Source organism: Carassius carassius, chromosome 26, assembly GCF_963082965.1.
Source record: "Carassius carassius chromosome 26, fCarCar2.1, whole genome shotgun sequence".
Classification (NCBI taxonomy): Eukaryota; Metazoa; Chordata; class Actinopteri; order Cypriniformes; family Cyprinidae; genus Carassius; species Carassius carassius.
In genome coordinates, this window is record NC_081780.1 from 25,862,801 (window position 1) to 25,888,236 (window position 25,436).

At 42.6% G+C, this 25,436-nt stretch overlaps 1 protein-coding gene and 1 long non-coding RNA gene across 3 annotated transcripts in view; one reads left to right on the plus strand and one right to left on the minus strand.

Moving 5' to 3' along the window:
- LOC132106048 (gastrula zinc finger protein XlCGF57.1-like) overlaps window positions 1-25,436 on the minus strand; it is a 431,800-nt gene that overhangs the window by 17,683 nt on the left and 388,681 nt on the right. The gene's annotated exons all lie outside the window — the stretch shown is intronic.
- Window positions 13,613-14,891, plus strand: LOC132106170 (uncharacterized). The gene is made up of 2 exons (XR_009424035.1): window positions 13,613-14,025; window positions 14,601-14,891. It is a non-coding gene; the product is annotated as an uncharacterized LOC132106170 (long non-coding RNA).

The window sequence follows — 25,436 nt, forward strand, 5'->3', positions numbered from 1 at the left end:
CGTGGCCCTGTGATAGGACGGCTCCCAACCCGGTGTCGGAGGCATCTGTCTGCAGCAGGAAGGGGCGGTTGAAGTCGGGGGCTCGGAGGACCGGTTCCGTTGCAGAAGATTGCTGTGGTAGAGCTGATCCTGATCTGCTTTAGGGTCTGATTGAAGCGCTCGACGAGCCCGTCGGTCTGGGGGTGGTACACCGTGGTGCAGAGCTGTTGAACTTTTAGCAGTTTGGAAACATCCGCCATCATCCGGGACATGAAGGGGGTACCCTGGTCAGTCAGGATCTGGGAGGGGATGCCGACCCGGCTGAAGAGAAGGAACAGCTCCTGGGCTATGGCCTTCGTTGTGGCTTTACGGAGGGGAATGGCCTCAGGATACCGGGTGGCATAATCCACGATGACCAGGATGTGCTCGTGCCCCTGGGCGGACTTCGGCAGCGTCCCCACCAAATCCATCCCAATCCGCAAGAAGGGCACCTCTATGATGGGCAGGGGTATCAGCAGGCTGGGGGGAGGGGTCCGAGGCGACGTCCGTTGGCACGTTGGGCAGGCCTGGCAGAACCGTCTGACTTCCGCCTCTAGGCCCGGCCAGTGGAATCAGTCACGGAGGCGCTGAATAGTATTTTGGGCTCCCAGGTGGCCTGCCATTGGATGGGCATGGGCGATCTCGATCACCGCCTCCGTCTTGCTGCGCGGGATCACCAGCAGGCTTTTCTCCTCCCCCCTCCGCTGGGCTACACAGTAAAGCAGGCCATTATCCACGATGAAATGGGTGGGGTGCCGGCTGAAGCTCCTTTCCTTCGGCAACCCTCACCTGAGCCCAACAGTGCTTGAGGCGATCGTCCTCATGTTGCTCTCTGGAGAAACCCCCAGCCCCAGTCACCTGCTGAAACAAATCAAAGTAGAGGTTAGGAGGAGGACGGGGTGACTCACCATCACGGGGGCTGTCGAAGGCCAGCAGCATGGGACGTCGGACGAGCCCGACATCGAATGGCCAGGCGCCTTCTCTGGTGTCGCCGTGCACACAGGTTATGGGGAGCTTGGTTTTGGCTTCGGCCCGCTGTTTCAGTTTCCCCCTGCCGGGAAGCCATGTGCTCCATGATTTGCTGCTGCCGGAAGTTCACCTCGGTGAGGTGTTTCAGCAGCTCTTCCATCATTGGGGGAGGAGCACCACCTGGGGAACCAGAGAGGTAAGGAACGTGGGGAAAAAAAAACAAAAAAACCAATCCAAACCAGTCTGATCGTAGAACGCCATGTGGGGAGGGCTCATCAGTGTCCTCTTCACTGTTATGCCAGCATTCTCCACCAGTGTGGCGGGGTAAAGTAGGACATGACTTGAGGATGAAGGTAAGTTCACCGAAGGGTGGATTTTATTAATAGAAAGGGTTGTGGAAGGCGTTGGTGTGAGGTGGTTTGGTGCTCGGCGTCTTGGCTATAGGTGCGCTGGTGCAGTGTGGGTCCGTGCTCTCCCGTGGGCGTTGGGGCTGGCGGTCACACGCTGCTCTCTGCGGGCAAAGGGAAAGACAAGATTAGCCGCTTGCGGGGTTTATATGAGCACCGGCTGATGGGGCACAGGTGTGGCCGCTCAGCCCATGATGACCAGGTGCAGGTGTGCCTGCTCCGTTTCAAGGGCGGCGCTGATGAGAGCTCGGGACACGTGTCACAATATATATATATAGTTACTAATATTACGATTGTTATGTTATTGTTGCTTTTGTTAAAATAATCAAAAGATGGTCATAAGATAAATATTCAGATTTTCCCCCCAGTAGTCTGTTTTATTCAAACTATTATGAATGTTTTTGCATTTAGATACAGAAGAACTTTGCCTGTTGAATATTAAAAACATATGAACAAACAAAAAATTTGGTTCTCCATGTCTTCCATGCAAATAAACTCTTCCTGCTTGTTCCTAGACTGGATCTCTTCTCTCCAATTGCCCTAATTGCAGATTAAATTATTAGGTCTGTCATAATAAATATTTTAATACTTAATTTCTTTTGGGGGGAATCAAACTGACACTGTGTGTCCCAACCAAACGTGACGCAATGTGATAAAAACCATCTTATCCATGTAGTTTTTGTCCTAACCACCGGCGACAGCTACAAGTGACAATAAAATACACGGAATTTTGCTTTAGAAATGCTTTTTATTTTCTGTGACGTCATAGCATTACAACATACAAAAAATGATAATTTTAGGTAATGACTATGTGCTTTATTCAGTGTTAAGTGTCTAATATGAGTTTGAATATTATTTAGCATGATCTTTATAGCCATAGTAAAAGCAACAATAGATATTTTACCTCAGATCTTGAAAATAAATTAAGGCTAAAGCATGTTAAAACTCACTGTGAACCAACATCCATAACAAAGATGGTATCACTCACTCAAAACTGTTTAGTCCATTCACATTTGAATCAAATATTTTCCATGTCCACTTTTCTTTACTTAACACTCGCCATGTTTTTGCTGTCACATCGAATATCTACACTGTACACGACAAAGCATTGCAAATCATTTGAACTTTGTGTCAGCATATCATCAATAGAACAATTCCACAGTTCTCTGTTGGGATTTGTCGCACCGCGCTGCACCAAATCGAGTGTAGACAGCATCACTGATTATAATAAGTTCTGTTGTATTTTCGGTGTAGACACAATGTAAGTTAATGTCGCTATCTCATGCTATGTTTGAATTTTCATGCCACTTTATTTGAAATTAGTGCAAGTAATAACAGATATTCATTGAATCAGTAGTAAAAGATGAAGGGGAATACATAAGCTTCAGGAGGGAGCAAAGGAGAACACAACAAACAGTTTTTAATTTAGTTATAATCCTAATTTACCTATACAGAAACAGAAGAACTTGCCTATCTCCCTGCTTAAACATGGCATCCACCTTCCTACAGGTTTCCTTTAAAGAAAATCTTAAATTCTTTACAAAAATATACATCTTCAACTACATTCAAAATAGCACCAATGGTCAGCAATTTATCAATAACAGAAAACAGTGGCATAATCTGGAGCAAGAGAAAAGGCCATGAAGCAAGTTTTAATCTGCAACCCTTTCCACTTGTTAGGCAGTGATGGCTTTATATTAGGGGTTGCACGAATACTGATTTCTACTAGTCGATTTTATATTTAAAAAATACTCGAGTTACTCGACTACTTGTGGTTCATGCTACTGTAAATGAAAAGACATTAAATCGTTTTTTTTATCAATAGATGTTTATTAATTCATAGCCGTATGCAACAATTACAAGTGTAAACTGTTAACCCTTTAAGCGAGTCTTAATGTTCAGTGAACTTCACTAAACAAATGTGTGTGTGCCGCGCAAACCAGCAAAAGGTAAAGATTCAAACACGTAGGACAAGTAGAAAATGTATCCGTATCGAAGCTGATTATTAGCCTGCTAGAACTGGTTTGGCTTTTGACCGACTGACCCGCCAAGCGGCTGTTTGATTGGTGAGCGCGCTGTGCTTAATCCATTTATTCGTATCATAGCGTAGCCTAAGCTTTAAAGCATTGTCTTTTAAACATATACAAATAATAGAAGGTGTATGATGTATTATTATAGATGAGATTACCTGCAAAGAAAAACAAGCGGCAAAAAAGAGAAGAGCAGAGAAAATAATAGGCAAATGCCAGCAAATGACAGTGACGTGACTTTTTGGACTGTTTAACAAAAATGAGCTAGTGTTTTTCAGCAATTTTTTTTTTTTTTTTTTTACAACTTCCTTGTGTGTTTTGCCCAACATCAATTAACATAGATGCTCTTACCACGTGCATGTTTGATGTATTTGCCTCCTGTCAAAGAAGTAAAAAATAATAATAAAATCAAGAGCCAGATCACATAAAATGTAATATCAGCGTCATGTAAGATTATTCGCATTCATTTCTGCAATCATTTACTTAATGTTTTAATTACATATAAACCTTTATGAAAATTAAAACATAGGTTTACTACAAATACATAAACAAATTAACTAGTTAAACCTAAGTAACTACACATTAACATAGTTTTGCTATACTAGCCATTTAGCTTCACCATGGTACAGGTGCATCTCAATAAACTAGAACCTATTGGAAAAGTTCATTTATTACAGTAATTCAACTCAAATTATGAAACTTGTGTATTAAATACATTCAATGCACACAGACTGAAGTTGCTTAAGTCTTTTAGACTTAGAATATGGTGACATGCCAATCAGCTAATCAACTCAAAACACCTGCAAAGGTTTCCTGAGCCTTCAAAATGGTCTCTCAGTTTGGTTCACTAGGCTACACAATCACGGGGAAGACTTCTGATCTGACAGTTGTCCAGAAGACAATCATTGACACCCTTCACAAGGAGGGTAAGCCACAAACATTCTTTGCCAAAGAATCTGTCGACAGAGTGCTGTATCCAAGCATGTTATCAGAAAGTTGAGTGGAAGGAAAAAGTGTGGAAGAAAAAGATGCATAACCAACTGAGAGAACTGCAGCCTTATGAGGATTGTCAAGCAAAATCGATTCAAGAATTTGAGTGAACTTCACAAGGAATGGACTGATGCTGGGATCAAGGCATCAAGAGCCACCACACACAAAGGGGTGCAAACACATGTATGGTCAAAATGAGAGAGGTAATCGAAGCCCCCGCCCAGCGGCAAATATCCAGATACTTAAATTGCCACCAACCCCTGCCATCCCCAGCCCACCCCATAGGCACAGACTAAAATGAAATTCTGAAAATCAAAATACACAGATGCTAATTTGTAATATTCAATTTCATTTTTTATTCCGAAACTCTCATTGAACTATCTTCTTGCTTTACTCCAACTTCCTCTTCTTCCTGGCCACCTCCTGCAACGTATCAAGGGCCTTGCGTCTGGCTGCATTAATTTTCTTATCAACATGTTTGAGACGTGTCTGCCTCTCTTCAGCCAGAGCAGTGGTCTTGGCCTTCTCTGCACTTTCACATGTAGCACTGCAGCCATACTCCACCTGCCTCTTCTGCTTTGCCTCCATCCTCTTCTCTCTGTCGGTCTTGTCCCTTCTCCCTGCAACCCTAATGTTCTGGCAGAGAGTTTTATCAACTGGCCCCAGTTTGATGTCATCTCTTTTGAACATGCCAATGCCAGTCTTGCTCCTTGACCTCAGCACATATTTGACAGTCTGCACTGCATCAAAGGTGGAGATCTTCATGCTAGATCTTTTAGCATCAATCACATCTCCCATGAGACTAAAGGAGGACTCTACCAGTGGTCCATGGAAAATGGAGAGGGCCCCTCTGATAACCTGGCTGAGAGCTGGATACTTCCCCAAACTCATGACATGGGCCCACCACTTCACAATGTCATCTCCATCTTCATACTTGGCCAGGTTGGGGTCCACATTGCTTTTCAATAGCAGCCGCAACAGGAAATCATTAAAACGAGGCAAAAAAAAGTGCTGCGTTAAATGCATTTTTTTTTACGCGTTAAACATTTCAAATTAATCGCAAAGATTAACGCGTTAATTCCCCCAGCCCTAATTAATATTAATAAAACATCCTAACTATCAGCATTGGCGTGTTCTACCTCTTTTACTGACGTCTTACAAAATGAAACCGGTAACGTTAGCACCACAACCATTATTTGCACTCGCACAAATTAGCAGTAACTTACTCCTGAATATATTTTTAGGTTACCGTATAACGTTATATCGATGGATTACATTTTTCACGAGCACATGCGACAAAAATGGTTGTAATTTCGAGCCTAACAACTTTTTCTATGTAGCTACAGTCATCCATAATTTGACCTGCTAGCTAGCACTAACGTTAGGTCTTTACATGTGAACTTGATGTAGCTAAATCGTACTGATAGCAGGTTACACACAGACACACAACATATTACCTCGGCCTAGTTAAAATGTTTAATAAATTACATGACTAGTAGATTACATAACATTTTAAACCAAAAATATCCTTACCTCCAGTCATTGATGATCTCACCAGTTTCCAGTAAAACGGGAAGGCGCGGCGCCGAACTCGGGTCTCAGGGAGAAATAATGCTGCAGTGGCAGATATACCGCAGCGAGAAGAAACATAGTGGTTCACACCAGTGTCAAGGAATTAGCTGATGTTCAGTAAATTAACTTTCCAGTAGGCCAACAGTTTACTAAAAATAAATGTTTTTTTTCCATTGGTCTTATGAAGTATTCTTATTGAGAATTGGTGGGTTTTTGTTAAGTGTGAGCCAAAATCCTTACATTTAAAAGAACCAAAGACTTAAACTACTTCAGTCTGTGTGCACTGAATTTATTTAATACATTTAATGTAATGAATTAATGAAATGAACTTTTCCACAACATTCTAATTTATTGAGATCCACCTGTATTTATGTGATTATACTAAATAGTAATCAATCCGAATGACTAAACGCAATGCATGCATACAGAGCGTGCCACTCCCAGCTTTGTCAAAATCGTATATTCAAGCGTTTGTGTGAAGAGTTAAAACTAAAGTACACTTAATGCATGAAGGCACCAGCACGATCACTTGCATTTCTTTTTTAAATAACAGTGGAAACATCTTAAAATAATTTTAATTTTTGTAATTTTTGCTCATACAGGTAAGACTAACAAAATGCGATTCTGCAGTCTCACAAAACTGAACCAACACTCAGTGAAGCATTACAGACATGAACGATATATATATATATATATATAGCTTTAGATGACTACAAAATGAAATAGTTAAATAATTCACAAACAAAAACTCTTTCATCATGTGATCCATAAAGGCACATCCAGCGAGGAGATGGTGAGTCAAGATTGTCAACTTCATCTTTGCAACACTGAGCGCGGAATAGAATAGGCCTAAATATTAAAGGCACATTATGGTTTAATATTTACTACTACTACTAGTCATCTAGAAATATCTTTGGTCATGGGCAGATGCTGTTTTAATCCAGTTCTTTTTCTTCTACAACTCTTCCAGCTGTGCTGAAGGTGCACTCACTTCTATTGCCACTGGTGGGTACATGAAACACCATCTGTGCTGGACTTGACAGTTGCGGTAGTATAAGGTCTTGTGTTGTTTCCACTAGCGCTGCTAAAAACAAAACCAGAACTGCTGTACAGATGATTAACATAGGTGTTGTGTTGCAAAGGCATTTGAGGCTGAGTGAGAATGGTTGAATATTCTTTGACGTAATCATTCGTCCCTGCTCTGATCACATGTAAACAGCTTCTCTCTAGTGTGAATCTTCATGTGTTTTTTAAGGGTTCCTCTTCTAGCGAAGCTTTTTTCACATTGTTGGCAGGTGAAAGGTTTCTCTCCAGTATGAATTCTCATGTGGACATCAAGGTGTTGTTTATGTTTAAAACTTTTTCCACATTGATAACGTGTAAGGTTTCTCTCCAGTATGAGTTCTCATGTGTTTTTTAAGGTTTGGTCTACTGTCTTTTGAGCTCTTTTTTTGTTAAGTCTTTTCAGTATGTGAGCAACTAAATGATTTTTCTCCAGTCATTAAATTATATTTCTCATGCTGAACATTGTCTTCCTTTTCACAGAGTTCTTGACTCTCCTCTTTCAGTTTCATCAAGTCTAACGCAAAAAAGACAAGATTAACACCATTTTAATGGCACAAAGAGTTAACATCAAAACCAACAACATGTATATCTTATACACACTAAGCTAGTAAAGGAGATGTTAAATGTAATCTTAAAATGTCTTCCCATTATTCAAAGTGATGATAAAGAAGAGCCAAGATCATTGTGTAATCTTAATTGTGTATTATGTTTAATGGTAATGGGTCATTTGATCTCAACATGTCTGTCCAAACAATGTAGGGTTGCCACCCATCCCTCAATGTACAGAATTGTCCCATATTTAAAGGTAAATTCATGTGTCCTGTATCAAATCAATACGGGACACAGTTTTTCCTGTATTTTACAAAAGCCAAAGTTGAATCAACAAGTATTTTGCACTGTTTGTAAACTGATAGCAAATAAAATTAAATCAATTTCATAAGAAGTATTAGAGAAGACCATTTGCGAGTGATTGCATTTTTGCGTCTTTGTTTCCAGAGCAACAGAGTCTCCAGATCCTGCGCCCTTGAAGCAGCATGGCTTAACCTGTGTGGTTTAAAACATAGGAGCTCACATCAGCCCTTTGACCCATAAGACTCTCCAGATATAGGGCTGATTGGGAAAGTTATCAGTGGGTCGGTCCAGTAACTAATGATGAACGCGCAGTTTGCAGAGAAGCATTCAGTTGCTCACGGTGTACTGTCTGACTTGTGAGAAAGGTGCAGGGTTTCCCATGCATTGATTTATTTCATTATGGGCTGCCACAATATCAACACTGACCGCCACAAATAGGTTTTGCAAAATGCTATCACTTCGTTGAAAAACATGAGCACTGCATGTTTTAAAATAAAAAATCTGGTGTGGGCGTTTTTATATCACTATTTCAGAAAGAAATCGACTGTCTTGAAATGAAATTTCAGGGATTTCAAGGTCTTTTCATGCACTACCTTTTTGGTTTTCAAGGACTAAAATTTGATCATACTTTGATCAAACTACTTTGTTATCATCAGTACACAAATTGCGTACGCTCTTGTCTCAGCCGCATTGCGCAGATGTGTTATTTGCTTACGAACCGAACCATAAATACACATAAAATATGTATCCTTGTGGCGCAGTTGATACAGAAGAGCGTACACCATCTGTGTACAGCTTAGATATTCCAAAATGGCGCTATGCTGATTTGGAAAGACACAGAGAAGAGGAACTGTTGAATAAAGTCGTTATTTTTGTTTTCTTTGTATACAAAAAGTATTTTCTTCCCTTCATTATGTTACCGTTGAATCACTGATGGCAGATGGAGTATTCTGACGATGCTTTTCATACTTTTCTGGACCTTAACACGATTATTTATTTGGCAGTCTATGGGACAGTCTTAAGCCACCCTGTTTTCATCCAAAATAGCTTAAATTATGTTCCAAAGATGAATAAAGCTTTTACGGGTTTGGAACGACATGGGGTTAAGCGATCAATGACAACATTTTTTTTTTTTGGGTGGAGAAACTCTTTCAAGTACCTTCTAAAAAATTACCGGTTCGCGAGGGTATTCCAGGACTTAAATTTCAAAAAGTCAAATTCAAGCACCTTGTGCGAACCCTAATTTTTTTTAATCTTCAATGTAACTCTCCTGATCTACAAGCGCCTTCCTGCTCGCAGAGAATGAATTTACATATACAGTATATATACAGTGGATATGGACAGTATTTAGACCCCCTTAAATTTTTCACTCTATTGCAGCCATTTGCTAAAATCAATTAAGTTAATTTTTTTCCTCATTAATGTACACACAGCACCCCATATTGACAGAAAAACACATAATTGTTGACATTTTTGCAGAATTATTAAAAAAGAAAAACTTAAATATCAAATTGTCCTAAGTATTCAGACCCTTTGCTCAGTATTTTGTAGAAGCACCCTTTTATCTAATACAGCCATGAGTCTTTTTGGGAAAGATGCAATAAGTTTTTCACACCTGGATTTGGGGATCCTCTAAAGCCTGGTTCACACGGCAGGATAATTAGGCAGATTTTAGCCCCGATTCACCCCTTCCGACAATCTTAAGGATGCTCCGATTATCGTAAAATAATCTGATCAGATATTCCTGCCGTGTGTGGTGTGTTAAGACTGCTCTCCTCTGCTCGGAAGGACGTCGGGACCGCTCCGATCTCAAATCGAGGATATCCAACATGTTGGATTTATTTGGCCCGATTTCTTCTCGTGTGTGGTTTCCCCCGAGGACAAACGATCACGCAGCCTGTGGACTGTGGCGTGTAGCCAATCAGAAAGTGAGGTGACAAGGCGGCGAGGAAGTACCGGGAAACAAAATCAAAACAGCCGGCGGCATGGCGTCCGGTGGACGTCGGAGATTGAGTACCAACTCGTCGACCTGTGGCAACACCGTAAATGTTTGTCTCCACTTCTTTGACCATCACCTTTTCTTGTTTTTCTTATGTTTTTTTTCGGTTAAAAATAAAGCACAAACTATGGCCACCGCATCCTCTTCGTCCGCCATTATTGTTTACTCTGAAGTCACGTTTGATCTCGAGGGATTTTGCGAGATTTCCCGTCTGACCTGGGAATGCTCGGGAGTCAAATCGGTTCGTGTGTGATGTGTTGATTTTGCCGTGTGGCTGCACACCACACACTGTACGACCAAAACGGTTAGACCCGTGATTTTTTATTGCCGTGTGTGGGGTCTCTCAGGTTTGGAAAATCGGCCGACAATTTTAAAATAGTCCCGTGTGAACCAGGCTTAACACTCCTCCTTGCAGATCCTCTCCAGTTCTGTCAGGTTGGATGGTAAACATTGGTGGACAGCCATTTTCATGTCTCTCCAGAGATGCTCAATTGGGTTTAAGTCAGGGCTCTGGCTGGGCCATTCAACAACAGTCACGGAATTGTTGTGAAGACACTCCTACGTTATTTTAGCTGTGTGCTTAGGGTCATTGTCTTGTTGGAAGGTGAACCTGAGGTCCTGAGCACTCGGTTTTCGTCCAGGATATCCCTGTACTTGGCTGCATTCATCTTTCCCTCGATTACAACCAATCGTCCTGTCCCTGCAGCTGAAAAACACCCCACAGCATGATGCTGCCACCACCATGCTTCACTGTTGGGACTGTATTGGACAGGTGATGAGAAGTGCCTGGTTTTCTCCATACATACCGCTTAGAATTAATGGCAAAAAATTCAATCTTGGCCTCATCAGACCAGAGAATCCTTCAGGTGGTTTTTAGCAAACTCCATGCGGGTTTCATGTGTCTTGCACTGAGGAGAGGCTTCCGTCGGGCCACTCTGCTATAAAGTCCCGACTGGTGGAGGGCTGCAGTGATGGTTGACTTACTACAACTTTCTCCCATCTCCCAACTGCATCTCTGGAGCTCAGCCACAGTGATCTCTAGGTTCTTCTTTATTTCTCTCACCAAGGCTCTTCTCTCCCGATAGCTCAGTTTGGCCGGACGGCCAGCTCTAGGAAGGGTTCTGGTCGTCCCAAACGTCTTCCATTTAAGGATTATGGAGACCACTGTGCTTTTAGGAACCTTAAGTGCAGCAGAATGTTTTTGTAACCTTGGCCAGATCTGTGCCTTGCCACAATTCTGTCTCTGAGCTCTTCAGGCAGTTCCTTTGACCTCATGATTCTCATTTGCTCTGACATGCACTGTGAGCGGTAAGGTCTTATATACACAGCTGTGTGGCTTTCCTAATCAAGTCCAATCAGTATAATCAAAATCAGCTGGACTCGAATGAAGGTGTAGAACCATCTCAAGGATGATCAGAAGAAATGGACAGCACCTGAGTTAAATATACGAGTGTCACAGCAAAGGGTCTGGATACTTAGGACCATGTGATATTTCAGTTTTTCTTTTTTAAGAAATCTGCAAAAAATGTCAACAATTCTGTGTTTTCCTGTCAATATGGGGTGCTGTGTGTAGGGTTGTAACGGTATGAGATTTTCACGGTATGATAATAGTCATAATATTAAAATAATAGTCAAAATATCACGGTTTCACGGTATACGATATTAAACAATCAAAACAGGGGTTTTTTGGGGGGGGGGGTGGGCTTGAACAAATGTGTTTATTCAAATTTCATTATTCAAAAACAAGAAAATTTTACCATTGATTATTTATTAGTTTAATAACATATTTATCATTAATAATTCATACAAATTCATAAATTCTGGTATGACTTAATTTTTCTGGAGTCTGTACTTATATGATTTAATACAAATATACTATCAAAAATGGTGGTAATGAAAATGCATACAAATTTAATTGATGTTTTAAAAACTTTATTCTTTTATATTTTTGCAAAGGGCTGCACAACAGATTTACCAATTTAAAATGAGGCAAAAAATTATATCCCCTTATGTTTATGTAAATTATTATTATTATTTTAGAATAATAGTTTTTACATTATAGTACAATCGTAATTTCTGTCAATTCTGTCAGATAGTGAGACAGCAGGTCTGTTAAAGCTGGCACTTTAAGCCACGCCGGCGCATACTTGAGTATGTAGTACACGACACAACGCCGCTCTTTCACAGAGAGACATGCAAAACAAACAGATTAGCCTATATATTTATATAGTAGTGCTTCTGTCATTATTTTACAGCTATGTTTTTTATTTATTCCTCAATCCATCTAATCGCACAGTTTATGTGACATCTGCAGAGTAGCTAGCTACTGTTAAATCATTGTCATGACTGAATTCTGTGCTTCACTCTTCATCACAGAAATCATAATGCATTAACCTTAAATTATAAATGGGACATAGCTGTATCTGCACGGGGTGATGATGTTCTGAATAGGTTCGATGCGTTTCCTCGTTTTACAGCCGCTTTCCGACCACAGTTTTAGCAACCTGTGTCTACCTTCAAGGACAAATAAGCATTCGTCTTTTCTATACAAAAAGTATTTGCATACTAGTGCAAATTTTAACTCATATTTTGACGTGGGATCGTGATTAGAGATAACGGCCTCTGTCTCTGATGTGGTCTCCTCTGTACGTGTGGGTGGAGCAAGAGAACAGTTATGGGCCGTTTACATATTGCGTCTTCTACGTGCTCAAGTTCGTTATTTCAAATGTAGGGACGGTATGCGCGCTCATAATGGAAGCGACGCGCTCGTTTTTTCCAGGCGCGTCCACACCGCGTCGAGTTAAAAACATCTCAACTTTTCAGAATGCCACAAGCGCACCGCAGGTCATGTAGCTTCCGCACCTTTTCCGTAACATAGATCCTCGAGGATAGATTAGCTGCTTTTTTCACATAAACTAAATTTTATTTTTCTGAACACATATCCGTTTATTGGCAGTGTCAAGTCGATCATATTTTTTTGAAAACTAAATTTACGTTTAATAAATGGATTAGGCAAACGCGAGGGAGTACTATACATCTAACCAATGAAAAAACGAATTCTATCGTCACGTGATTAACGTCTTCCAATAATATTCGTTCAAAATATAGTCCCGCTACAACGACTGACTGTAGCAGTAGCACATGCGTTCTCTAGCTAGCCACATCCATGAGTAACTTACATGCCTTAAAAGCGGGAGCACTTTCTATGGTGTAAAATCTTGGGGAAATCACCATAAAATCTTCTCTCAGAAAACTACACAATCAAACATGTTCCTGCAGTAATCCTATCCGAAGTCGAGAAACATTAACAGCGCATCCAAGATTCCAGGTATAATGGCTCCGGTAAGTACTCCGTGTAACTGCTGTTTGTACCTGTCTTATGACGTTAGCTAATGTTAGTTTAGTGCATGAACTCTGTAAACCGTTAACATTTAATGTTATTTCGTATTGTGTTTGTATTTACAGGTAACGTTACACTTGTTAGAAATTACACAACGTTACAGATCACAGAGAAGAAAACATTTGTTTTGAGGAGATGCCAAGCTAACGTGTTAGCATGTAAACGTTAGCTAGATGTAATTTTAGCAGTGCATGTTAACATTGACGTAAACAGTTATTCTATCAGGCTGTAGCGCCATAAATTAGGATATGAAAGACGATTACTAGACACATTAAAGTGAAGAAGATAACATTTATTATATAAGTGTGGCAGATTAGTCAGATCCTCCCTGTAGTGACGTCATGTTATTGGTAGCCTATCTCCCCGCAGGGAGGTGTGTTTAAATGGCTGTTTGGTGCGGGCCGGAGGTGCGTCATCTGTTCTGTGCCTGCGCTCTTCCTGTTTACCGGCATTCAACAGAGGTCTGTGGTTAAAACACAGCCGTTTGGGCATTTTAACACCGCTTGTGTTATTTCTGTGGGGCTTTGCGTGCACTGGAGAGTCTATTGTAAACAACCGTTACGTGCGGTCTGGCTCGTTACACTGCCTAGTCCCAGCATTCCCGTGTGTTTACCGGTTGAGTGGGGATATCCAATATATGCTGTTTGGCATCTACTTCATTTCTATCCCGTGGATACTGACGTCAGCTCTGCTTTCTGGTGTGGCGAACGGCTGCGTTATTTGGTATGTGTGTTTATATTTCCGATTGCTGTTCATAAACTAGAACTAGTTTACTAATCGTCTTCTTATCTATTAAGGGCTAAGACTGGGCGTGCTGCATTTCCCTACTACATATAGAAGCACGCTGCTGTTTTGTTCCTGCTGGATTTGCTTTCGTTTCTTTTCTGTATATTTTTGCTGTGTGTTTTCATCATTTTGTTCTGGGTGATTTAGCGCGGCCCGATTTTGGAGTTGTTGGTTAAAACCTGCTCCTACTGTGACTGTATTTTGAAGATCTTTTCCTCGTACGTTGGGAAATAACGAGTTCGAGGGCCGCGCTCATTCAGATATTTATTTCTTCATTTGCCCTTTGTGGTGTTTCTCATTTTGGACTGGTTCAGAATGCTGAGATTTTCTCTTGGACATTGTTGTCTTTAAATTTATTTTTCCTTTTCCTTTTGTGTTATTATCTAGCTGTTTAAGCTAGAATTTATTTCTTTTCTTTATGTTGGAAGGGTTTCTTTTGCTCCCCTGCATTTAAGTTTTTATTGATTAATTTTTATTAATTTGATTTATTTTGGTTTGTATTACAATTACAGGAGCTGTGTGTCCGACGGCAGTGAGGCTTTCCTTCACCGTGTGCTGTGTTATGCTGTGTGAGCACCACTGATAAAATCACGGGTATTGGAGAGAGTGTGTGTGTGTGTGTGTGCACTTAGTGTGATTTTCCTCTTTTGCTCCCTCTCTTAGCCCATTTGATGCCAATAGGCCACAGCTCCGAAGTAATTGTGAATCCTTATTGTGGATTGTGATTTCCAGTTTAGTAATTGGCTGGGTGACTATTCCTGCATTTTAAACTTTTGTACTAATAAACAAACTCTATTTTGCTACCCACGTCTCTTGCTCACATTATTCAGTGGAATGCACCTGGGTTCCTTATAACATTTTAAGTGAACTGTGATTCCCTGGTATAGTCCCAGGGTGGCGTAGTCTATTGTATATCTCTTGAGGGTTGAATATCGCCAGCAAAAAGACCACTTGGCCACATTTTGGCGTAGTTGGCAGGATCCACTAAATGGAACAGAGACGTGGGTGAAGATTTCTTTGCCAGCTGGTATTGCCATTATTTGCTTTTTTTTTTATTTTTACAGGAACAAGACAGCAGCGTAGACTCTTTGAAGGGTCTCTTTGGCTACCTCCCCTGATTGTGTTTCAGGTCCAAATTTCTTTCTGCCCCGCCTTGCTTGGTGGTAAGTGTTTTACTAAAAGTTAGCGATGGCAGAAGAATTACAAGAACTTCAGGATCTTGTGGCCCAATTAAGAGCTGATAATGAGAGACTTAGACAAGAACAGACTCAAATTGTTATTCCAGGTCCTAGTACAGCTCCTATTTCTACCGCCTTACCCTCTGGTGCACAGCAATCTGCTGGTGCAAGTGCCCCATCTACTGAGCGATTTGTGTTTGTTCCCCGAGATAGGAAGTGCCCAAAATTTAGCGGGAGACCCGGTATTACCATAAATGAATGGGTAGAGGAGGCCCAAGCCTGTATGCGGGTTCGCCATTTGTCTAGAGCTGATCAAGCATTCTTTCTTTTTGCTCATTTAGAGGGAGAAGCTCGGGATGAGATCAGGTATCGGTCTGAGACAGAGAGGGGGGATCCAGATAAGATAATTCGGGCCTTAAAGGAATTGTATGGGTGTTCTTTGTCATATGTAGCATTGCAACAGGCATTTTTTTCCAGGAGGCAGCAGGAAGGAGAAACACTTTTAGAGTTCTCTATTGCATTGATGGGCCTCTTGGAGGGGGTAAAACAGCAGTCGCCGCATGCCATACCAAATGCAGAAGCTTTATTGCGTGACCAGTTTGTCGAGCACGTGCTCGATATTGGTCTTCGTCGGGAACTAAAACAATTAGTCCGCCGTGACCCTACCTCTTCCCTCTTAGATGTTCGTAGCGAGGCAATGCGCTGGGAGCGGGAGGGAGTGCCTGGGGGTGCGAGAGGGCGAAGTCAGTCTGTACCAGTGGCCTATGGGGCCCAGTATGCCATGCAGGGGGAGTCGCAGGTAGTTCGGTTGAGCTCCCCTTCCAAGTCGGAGCTAGTAGAGTTACGGGAAATGTTGAAGGCACAACAAGAACAGTTAAACCAACTTACCCAAGGGTTGGCTCGCTTGCAGGTCCCTAATTCATATAGCCGGTCCCCACATCACAGTAATATAGTATGTCGGAGGTGCCAACGGTCTGGCCATTTTGCCCGAGAGTGTGATGGAGAACGTGTTCTCCCTCGCGCTCCAGCAGTGGGTATATCTTCAACTGGGTCTAGGCAGTTTCGATCTTCACAGCCGTCGGAAAACTAATCCCCACCGGGCTGCGGAGTCACAGCGCGGATGGGGAGTCATTTGACTCAAATGTTGTAAACCGTCTAAATTCTGTCTCTCGTTTGGTGTCCTCCTGTCCTCATCTTAATGTGCTCATCGGTGGTGTTCAAGTGCCATGTTTAGTGGATACCGGTTCCATGGTGTCCACGATCACCGAGAGTTGCTTTCACCAGTATTTTGAACCATGGGGGCAGGAGCGTCTTAGGTCGTGTCAATGGTTGCAACTTACCGCTGCGAATGGTCTTGCGATTCCTTATATCGGGTATATGGAGCTCGATGTCGAACTTTGTGGTAAAGTAGTACCGGAGTGTGGAGTGCTGGTTGTCCGAGATCCTCCTGGTGGCGCCGGTGGACATGTCCCGGGTGTCTTGGGGATGAATGTCCTTGGCCGGTGCTACCAGGAACTTTTTGGACAACATGGTACATCCCTTTTTGACTTACCGGTGGTGTCACAGGCCCCTAGCTCCGTCACAAAGGCATTACAACATTGTAGTAAGGTTAGTGTCCAGACCTCTGATCGTGTTGGGGGGGTTAGGGTGCGGGGGCGGGGCATGTGTCACATTCCAGGTGGTACCATGAAGCTGGTAGCGGCAACCTGCTCAGAACATTATGCTTCCGGTCCCGTGCTGTTTGAGCCTCCAGATTCAGGCTTACCTGCTGGTTTGTTGGCCTCCCCCGCACTGGTTCAAGTGACCCGGGGCACGGTGTATATCCCGGTTGTGAATGTGGGTACCACTGAGGTGATTCTTTACCCCAGGACGTCTTTAGGCACATTGAGTGGTGTCTTTGTCATTAGTTTGCCAGAAGGTATTACTGAAGTAAGGTCCTTAACTGCTACTGTAGGCTCCCATAGTTCCTTGGTCCCCTCTACTGTGGAGGACCAGATTGATGCCATAGATTTGTCAGTTTTGGCAGGGGAAGAGCAAAGCCGGGTCCGGGCTTTGCTTCACAAGTACAAATTTGTGTTTTCAGCCCATGAGGGTGATCTGGGGTGCACTAACCTCTTGGCCCATGATATTCCGCTTCTGGACGATACCCCTGTCAGGCAACGGTACAGGCGTATACCACCTTCGGAATATGAGGTAGTAAAGTCCCACATTAATCAACTTCTTGAGGCACAGGTTATCCGGGAAAGCTGCAGCCCCTATGCGTCTCCCATTGTTTTAGTTAAGAAAAAAGACGGTAGTCTACGAATGTGCGTGGACTATCGTCAACTTAATTCTAAAACTAGGAAGGATGCCTTCCCTTTGCCCCGTATTGAGGAGTCCCTTGATGCCCTGACTGGTGCCCGCTGGTTCTCCACTATGGATTTAGCCAGCGGGTACAATCAGGTACCTGTCACTGAAGTTGACCGGCCTAAGACTGCTTTCTGTACCCCATTTGGCCTATTCGAGTGGAATAGGATGCCATTTGGTCTCTGTAACGCTCCCAGTACCTTCCAACGTCCGATGGAGAGGTTGTTTGGTGACCAACAATGCCAATCTTTGCTCTTGTATCTAGATGACATTGTGGTGTTCTCTTCCTCGGTGGCTCAACATCTGGAGCGTCTGGGGGTGGTCTTGGGTCGGTTAGGGGCTGAAGGACTAAAAGCCAAGTTAGGAAAGTGTGCCTTCTTTCAACGTGAGGTAAAGTATTTAGGGCATGTGGTGTCGTCTCAAGGTGTGTCCACAGACCCAAGTAAAATTGAAGTGGTAGCTCAGTGGCGCACTCCTACAAGTCTGTCCGAGTTGCGTTCGTTCCTGGGTTTTGCCAGTTATTACCGCCGTTTTGTGGAGGGGTTTGCCAGGTTGGCGGCCCCTCTGCATAAATTGGTGGCCGAACTGGCAGGTGGCAAGACAAAGAAACGTAGGGAGGTGAGTTTTAACGGTGCCTGGGGTGAGATTTGTCAGGATAGTTTTGAAGCCTTAAAGAGGAAACTCACCTCTGCCCCTGTGCTTGCCTACGCAGATTTTACTCTGCCATTTATTCTGGAGGTTGACGCTAGTTTCAGTGGTCTTGGGGCAGTTCTTTCCCAAGAACAGGGAGGAACCGTGCGGCCAATTGCATATGCCAGCCGCAGTCTTAGGCCCACTGAGCGCAATATGAACAACTATAGCTCTATGAAATTAGAGTTCTTGGCGCTCAAGTGGGCCATGGCTGAAAAGTTCCGTGAATATTTGTTGGGGCACAAATGTGTTGTTTTCACCGACAACAATCCCCTTAGCCATCTATCATCGGCAAAGCTTGGGGCGACTGAACAGCGTTGGGCAGCACAACTTGCAGCTTTTGATTTTGAGGTGAGGTATCGATCAGGCAGATGTAATAGAAACGCAGATGCTCTGTCGAGGCAGCACCCACTTGACTCTAGCATGTTAGGGGACTTGCTTCCAGGCACTGCAGTTCCTCGTGCTGTACAGCAGGGGGCTGGTACGCAGGTAGCTGTTCAAGCCACTCAAGCGGTGATCACAGCCCTGCCCAGTTATACCACTGCAGAATTGAGCTCTTTGCAACAGGCAGACCCTGTGATTAAGGAAATTTTGCCCTTTTGGAAGCGAAAGGTGTTCCCTAGAGTGGAAGAACGCAAACGGTTGTCTAGGCTGGGATTGATCCTGCTTCGTCAGTGGGATCGGTTCATTGAGAGAGAGGGTGTATTGTATCGACGAGTGTTTCGCTCTGATGGGGGTGAGGAGTGCTTTCAATTGATTTTACCCACTACCTTAAAATCTGAGGTTTTGAGGCAGCTTCATCAGGAGCATGGGCACCAGGGGAATGAGCGTACCACTGAGTTGGTACAGCAGCGGTGTTATTGGCCTGGAATGTCCTCAGAAGTGGCACGATGGTGCCAGGAGTGTGAAAGGTGCCAAGTTGCTAAGCATGGGGGTCCCACTGCCCGTAGTTTTATGGGCCATTTGTTGGCATCAAGACCTAACGAGATCGTAGCCATTGACTTTACTGTGCTTGAACCCTCTCGTTCAGGAGTTGAAAATGTCATCGTGATGACTGATGTCTTCACGAAGTACACCATGGCTATCCCCACACGGGACCAACGGGCGGAGACTGTGGCCCAGGTTCTTGTGGCCGAGTGGTTTTACAAGTTTGGGGTCCCTGGTCGGATTCATTCCGATCAGGGCCGTAACTTTGAATCCTCTCTCATCCAGCAGCTCTGTCAGTTGTACAAGGTCGAGAAGTCTCGCACTACTCCTTACCATCCGGCTGGTAATGGCCAATGCGAGCGCTTCAATAGGACGTTGCATAGTCTCCTCCGTACATTGCCTGTTTCTCGGAAGAGGGACTGGGTGTCTTGCCTTCCACAAGTACTTTTCTGTTATAACACCACCCCGCATCAGACCACTGGCGAGTCCCCATACTTCCTAATGTTTGGGCAAGAACCACGGCTCCCAGTTGACTTTTTGTTGGGCAGAGTCCAGGAGGTGGGGGTAGGTAATGTTCATGAGTGGGTTGTGGAACATCAAACTAGGCTCCATGTGGCCTTTGAAGGGGCACGTGATCGGCTAAGGGTGGCCGCGGAGAGACGTAAAATACATCATGATCAGAATGTGCGGTGTGTGTCACTTGAGGAGGGCCAGTTGGTTTACCTCCGTGAGTGTGGCATGAGAGGTCGCCATAAGATCCAAGACTTGTGGAGCCCAGTTGTGTATAAAGTAGTGAAGGCACCTGTTGAAGGGGGTTCAGTATATACAATTGCACCGGTTGATGAGTTGGGTAAGGTAAGGCATGTTCATCGCTCTTTGTTGAAGGCTAAGATTTTAGGGGACCGTCCAGTTCCGAGCCCTCGGGATAGGCCTTTGGTGGAGGGGGCGCTGCCTTTAGAGGATGAGCCAGACGAGGGCGATTTGCTACTGTTCGTCCCTGAAACCCCCCAGGCTCAGAGTCCGGCTGTTAGTAATTTAGTCCCTGCAGCTGTCCAAGCTCCCTTGGATATCTTGGACCCTTGCCCCCTGGTGACGGTACCTGGGATACCAGTAGCCCAAGGACAACACCGTTCTGGAGAAATGGGTCTCGCTCCGGGATCTGTTACTGTGTCTGTAGGCCCACCAGGCACTGAGGTAATGGCTTTGCGGAGATCAACGAGACCCAGAGCAGGCCAGCACTCCAATGTCCATCACCTGCCACGGTCAGTGGAGGCGCCTGGTGAGGCTGTGCCCCTAGGTGGGTCTGTCTCTAGTGGGATCTCTGTCATTTACAGGCCTTGGAATTGATAAGTGGGGTTGCCGTATTCTATCGTCGGGGCGACGATACAAAAAGTAGGGGTAGATTGTGGCAGATTAGTCAGATCCTCCCTGTAGTGACGTCATGTTATTGGTAGCCTATCTCCCCGCAGGGAGGTGTGTTTAAATGGCTGTTTGGTGCGGGCCGGAGGTGCGTCATCTGTTCTGTGCCTGCGCTCTTCCTGTTTACCGGCATTCAACAGAGGTCTGTGGTTAAAACACAGCCGTTTGGGCATTTTAACACCGCTTGTGTTATTTCTGTGGGGCTTTGCGTGCACTGGAGAGTCTATTGTAAACAACCGTTACGTGCGGTCTGGCTCGTTACACTGCCTAGTCCCAGCATTCCCGTGTGTTTACCGGTTGAGTGGGGATATCCAATATATGCTGTTTGGCATCTACTTCATTTCTATCCCGTGGATACTGACGTCAGCTCTGCTTTCTGGTGTGGCGAACGGCTGCGTTATTTGGTATGTGTGTTTATATTTCCGATTGCTGTTCATAAACTAGAACTAGTTTACTAATCGTCTTCTTATCTATTAAGGGCTAAGACTGGGCGTGCTGCATTTCCCTACTACATATAGAAGCACGCTGCTGTTTTGTTCCTGCTGGATTTGCTTTCGTTTCTTTTCTGTATATTTTTGCTGTGTGTTTTCATCATTTTGTTCTGGGTGATTTAGCGCGGCCCGATTTTGGAGTTGTTGGTTAAAACCTGCTCCTACTGTGACTGTATTTTGAAGATCTTTTCCTCGTACGTTGGGAAATAACGAGTTCGAGGGCCGCGCTCATTCAGATATTTATTTCTTCATTTGCCCTTTGTGGTGTTTCTCATTTTGGACTGGTTCAGAATGCTGAGATTTTCTCTTGGACATTGTTGTCTTTAAATTTATTTTTCCTTTTCCTTTTGTGTTATTATCTAGCTGTTTAAGCTAGAATTTATTTCTTTTCTTTATGTTGGAAGGGTTTCTTTTGCTCCCCTGCATTTAAGTTTTTATTGATTAATTTTTATTAATTTGATTTATTTTGGTTTGTATTACAATTACAGGAGCTGTGTGTCCGACGGCAGTGAGGCTTTCCTTCACCGTGTGCTGTGTTATGCTGTGTGAGCACCACTGATAAAATCACGGGTATTGGAGAGAGTGTGTGTGTGTGTGTGTGCACTTAGTGTGATTTTCCTCTTTTGCTCCCTCTCTTAGCCCATTTGATGCCAATAGGCCACAGCTCCGAAGTAATTGTGAATCCTTATTGTGGATTGTGATTTCCAGTTTAGTAATTGGCTGGGTGACTATTCCTGCATTTTAAACTTTTGTACTAATAAACAAACTCTATTTTGCTACCCACGTCTCTTGCTCACATTATTCAGTGGAATGCACCTGGGTTCCTTATAACATTTTAAGTGAACTGTGATTCCCTGGTATAGTCCCAGGGTGGCGTAGTCTATTGTATATCTCTTGAGGGTTGAATATCGCCAGCAAAAAGACCACTTGGCCACATAAGTTTACATCTACTAGCTACATCACCTAATAGCTAGTCATGGAAGAGATAACATGTAAGCATGTAAACATGAAAGCTAGCTACATACGGTTACATCAACTACAGACAACTTAACGTTACTAGCTAGGCATGGAAGAGATAACATGTATTAAATAGGTTTACATCAACAGCAGATATCCTAATAGCTAGTCATGGAAGAGACACCATTTATTAAATAACATTAGAATCTTAATCTCCTGCTAGTATGCTGATAGGTATCTACTGTAATTGATTCTGTCGTAGGAAGAGAACCACGACAGCATGAACCGGATGCTGGAAAGATGCAGACCCCAGTTTGCCTCTCGTGTGGCCCTGATGAATGATAGCAGATCCTCTACCATTTCAATGTAGGAACTCCAAAACGGGTATGTCTTGCTTTCTTGTTGTTTGTTGAATTTGTCATAGCCTTCAAGGATTGTGTTGAACACCTGTGATTCAATTACTTGACATATTTCTTCAGGAAAGGCACTTTGGAGGTCAGCAGCAACTTTTAAAGCAGCTTCATGGCAGTCTTGAGAAATGGTTTCAAGGTAGGCTTGCCAGCGTAACCAGTGTAGTGCCTCACACATCAACTTGTGGCTTCGGATGCTTCTGTTATATTGGTGACCTGTTATAACTCCCCCAACAGACCCAGCAGCAATAACATCGGCCTCAATCAGAATGTCTTGTAAGCCAGCATCTCCAAATCGCTTGCCAATACAGGACAGGAAAGCCATACATGTGTGAAACTCCCCCATTCTAATTGTATTTTTATTTAGTTTATTTAATAGGGACCATGCATATTCATGTACATTGTTGTATGAAAATACACAATATAAATATGCCAGAATTAGTAAAAAGATACTATTTTTCATCTGCAGTCCCTAGGCCGGTAACATAAAAACTAACAAAGAAAATAACCAACAATCATATAACATTCATTCACTATGACAACAATACACATAAATAAAAATATACATCAACAATACAAACAAGACAAAAAATTCATAATAACAATGACATTATACATTCACCACTATACTACATTAACAGTGAAAATGTATGACTATGTATGACTAATAGTGACTAATGTTACAGTTAAAAGTGAGTACATGTTTGATTGTCTAAGAGCCACTGTTTTAATTGAGTTTTAAAGGAGGTGAATGAAGGACACTCGCGTATCACAAGGGGCAAGCTATTCCAAAATTTACCACCTATTATTGATAATACATTTTGTCCAAAGGTGGTATGTCTAAATGGTATCATACAGTCCCCTTTTACAGAGGCCCGTGTACTACCTCCACTTGCAAGCCTTTGAAAAAAGGCATGCAGTGGAGGTGGAGCAAGATTATATAACACCTTATAAACTAGGCAAATGTACTTGAAACGTTTGAAATTGTCAAAACTTAAAAAATTATGTCTCTCTAGAATATTGCAATGGTGAAATGACAATGCTTTTTTATCAAAAGTTTTAATGGCTTTCTTGAATAGAGATTCAATAGTTTTAAGACTCGATATGCTAGTTAATGACCAATTTATGAAACAATACTCGATATGTGAAAAAATCATAGTATATAAGAACAACTTGGCTGCTTTGGTGTTAAGAAAGGGCCTGACTTGTTTAAAATTCTGCAAACTGAATTTAACTTATTTGCCACCTTTTTTACATGATATTTGAATGTTAAGGTGGAGTCATATATAACTCCTAAATACTTAAATTCATTGACAACATCAAGCTCCTGTCCTCTAAGGAACACATTAGAATGTGACACCTTCATAAATTTTTTTGGTGAACACCATACAGACTGTTTTTTTGGTGTTTAAGTAGAGACACGACCTAGTGAGCCAGTCATCAATGTGAGCTATTGCTGATGTAAGTGTGGATGCTATCTCTAAGTAGTTCTTATCATGTTTAAAGATTACAGCATCATCTGCATACATCTGGACATCAACATTTTTACATGCCTCTGGCAGGTCATTAATATAAAGTGTGAACAAGATCGGACCAAGTATAGAGCCTTGGGGGACCCCTACTGGACATTCACTAAATGGAGACTTTGAGTCATTAATACAGACACATTGCTTTCTACAGGACAATTATGATTTTATCCAGTTGAGAGCTTGCTCAGATAAATTAAAATATGCCAATTTAGATAAAAGAACTTTGTGATTTACAGTATCAAAAGCTCGCTTTAGGTCTAGGAAGACAGCACCAACATAAGAACTCCTGTCCAGGTAGCCTTTAACCTTTTCCAAAAACAAACAATTAGCTGTTTCTGTTGAGTGATGGGCCATGAATCCAAATTGCATAGGGTGGAGTGGATTATTGCTTTTATTGAGATGTTGAATCAGTAATTTAGCCACCCATTTTTCAAGGATTTTAGAAACAACAGGTCGAATACTGATTGGCCGATAATTATCCATATCCGATCTTTCCCCTGATTTAAAAATGGGTGTGACCAGGGCCTTCTTCCATGCTGATGGCACGATAGATTGACTTAAAGACTGATTAATCAGATGAGTAATAGGCTGTATAAGGACCTCTTTATGCCTTTTTAAAAATTCGTATCAAGGCCATAGATATCCATGGCCTTTGAATTTTTTAAGGTATTGATAGTGTTTAATACCTCTAATTCAGTTATTTGTTGTAAGTAAAAAATCGGCTGTGCACAACTAATGGAGCGAATAGAGTTGCTAGGTGAATTAAAAAGTTGAGTTATTTCATAGACAGAGTCTAAAAAGAAAGTGTTTAGTTCAGTAGCTATGATAGTTGGATCTGTAACTAATTCATTGTTAATTTTCAACTCTAAAACTTTGTTATAATTCTGTTTTCTGCCAATCAGCTTGTTGATGGTTTGCCATAACCTCTTCCCATTTCCTCTAGCCTCTTTAATAGTATCAATAAAAAAGTTAGCTTTAGCTTGTTTTAGCGTTTTTATTACTTTATTTCTTAATGATGTAAATTTTTGTCGGTCTGTTGTAAGACCTGATTTACAACAGTCTTTCCTTGTATGTTTCACTCTTCCACCGTATCTCCTGAGCTTTGGCATAGATGGCTTGGTCAAAGACTAGAACTCTCTCCTGAAGTTGGAGTCTTGTCTGCAATTTCTGTTGATCTTTTCAGGATAGTTTTTACAGTTCCGAATTCTGTAGGACTTGCATCAATCACTGGAAGGTGCCCAATGTTGGTTGGTGGTGGAATTGGATCTCTACGGATCACCGTGTTAAAAACAGACCAGGAAGGAAGGACTTTGCCATGGACTGCAGTCTTCATCAGGAAGTATGCACCATCTAATTTTTGTGCTGATTTCCTGGTAAGGATGTGGGTGTCTCGATTTAGTT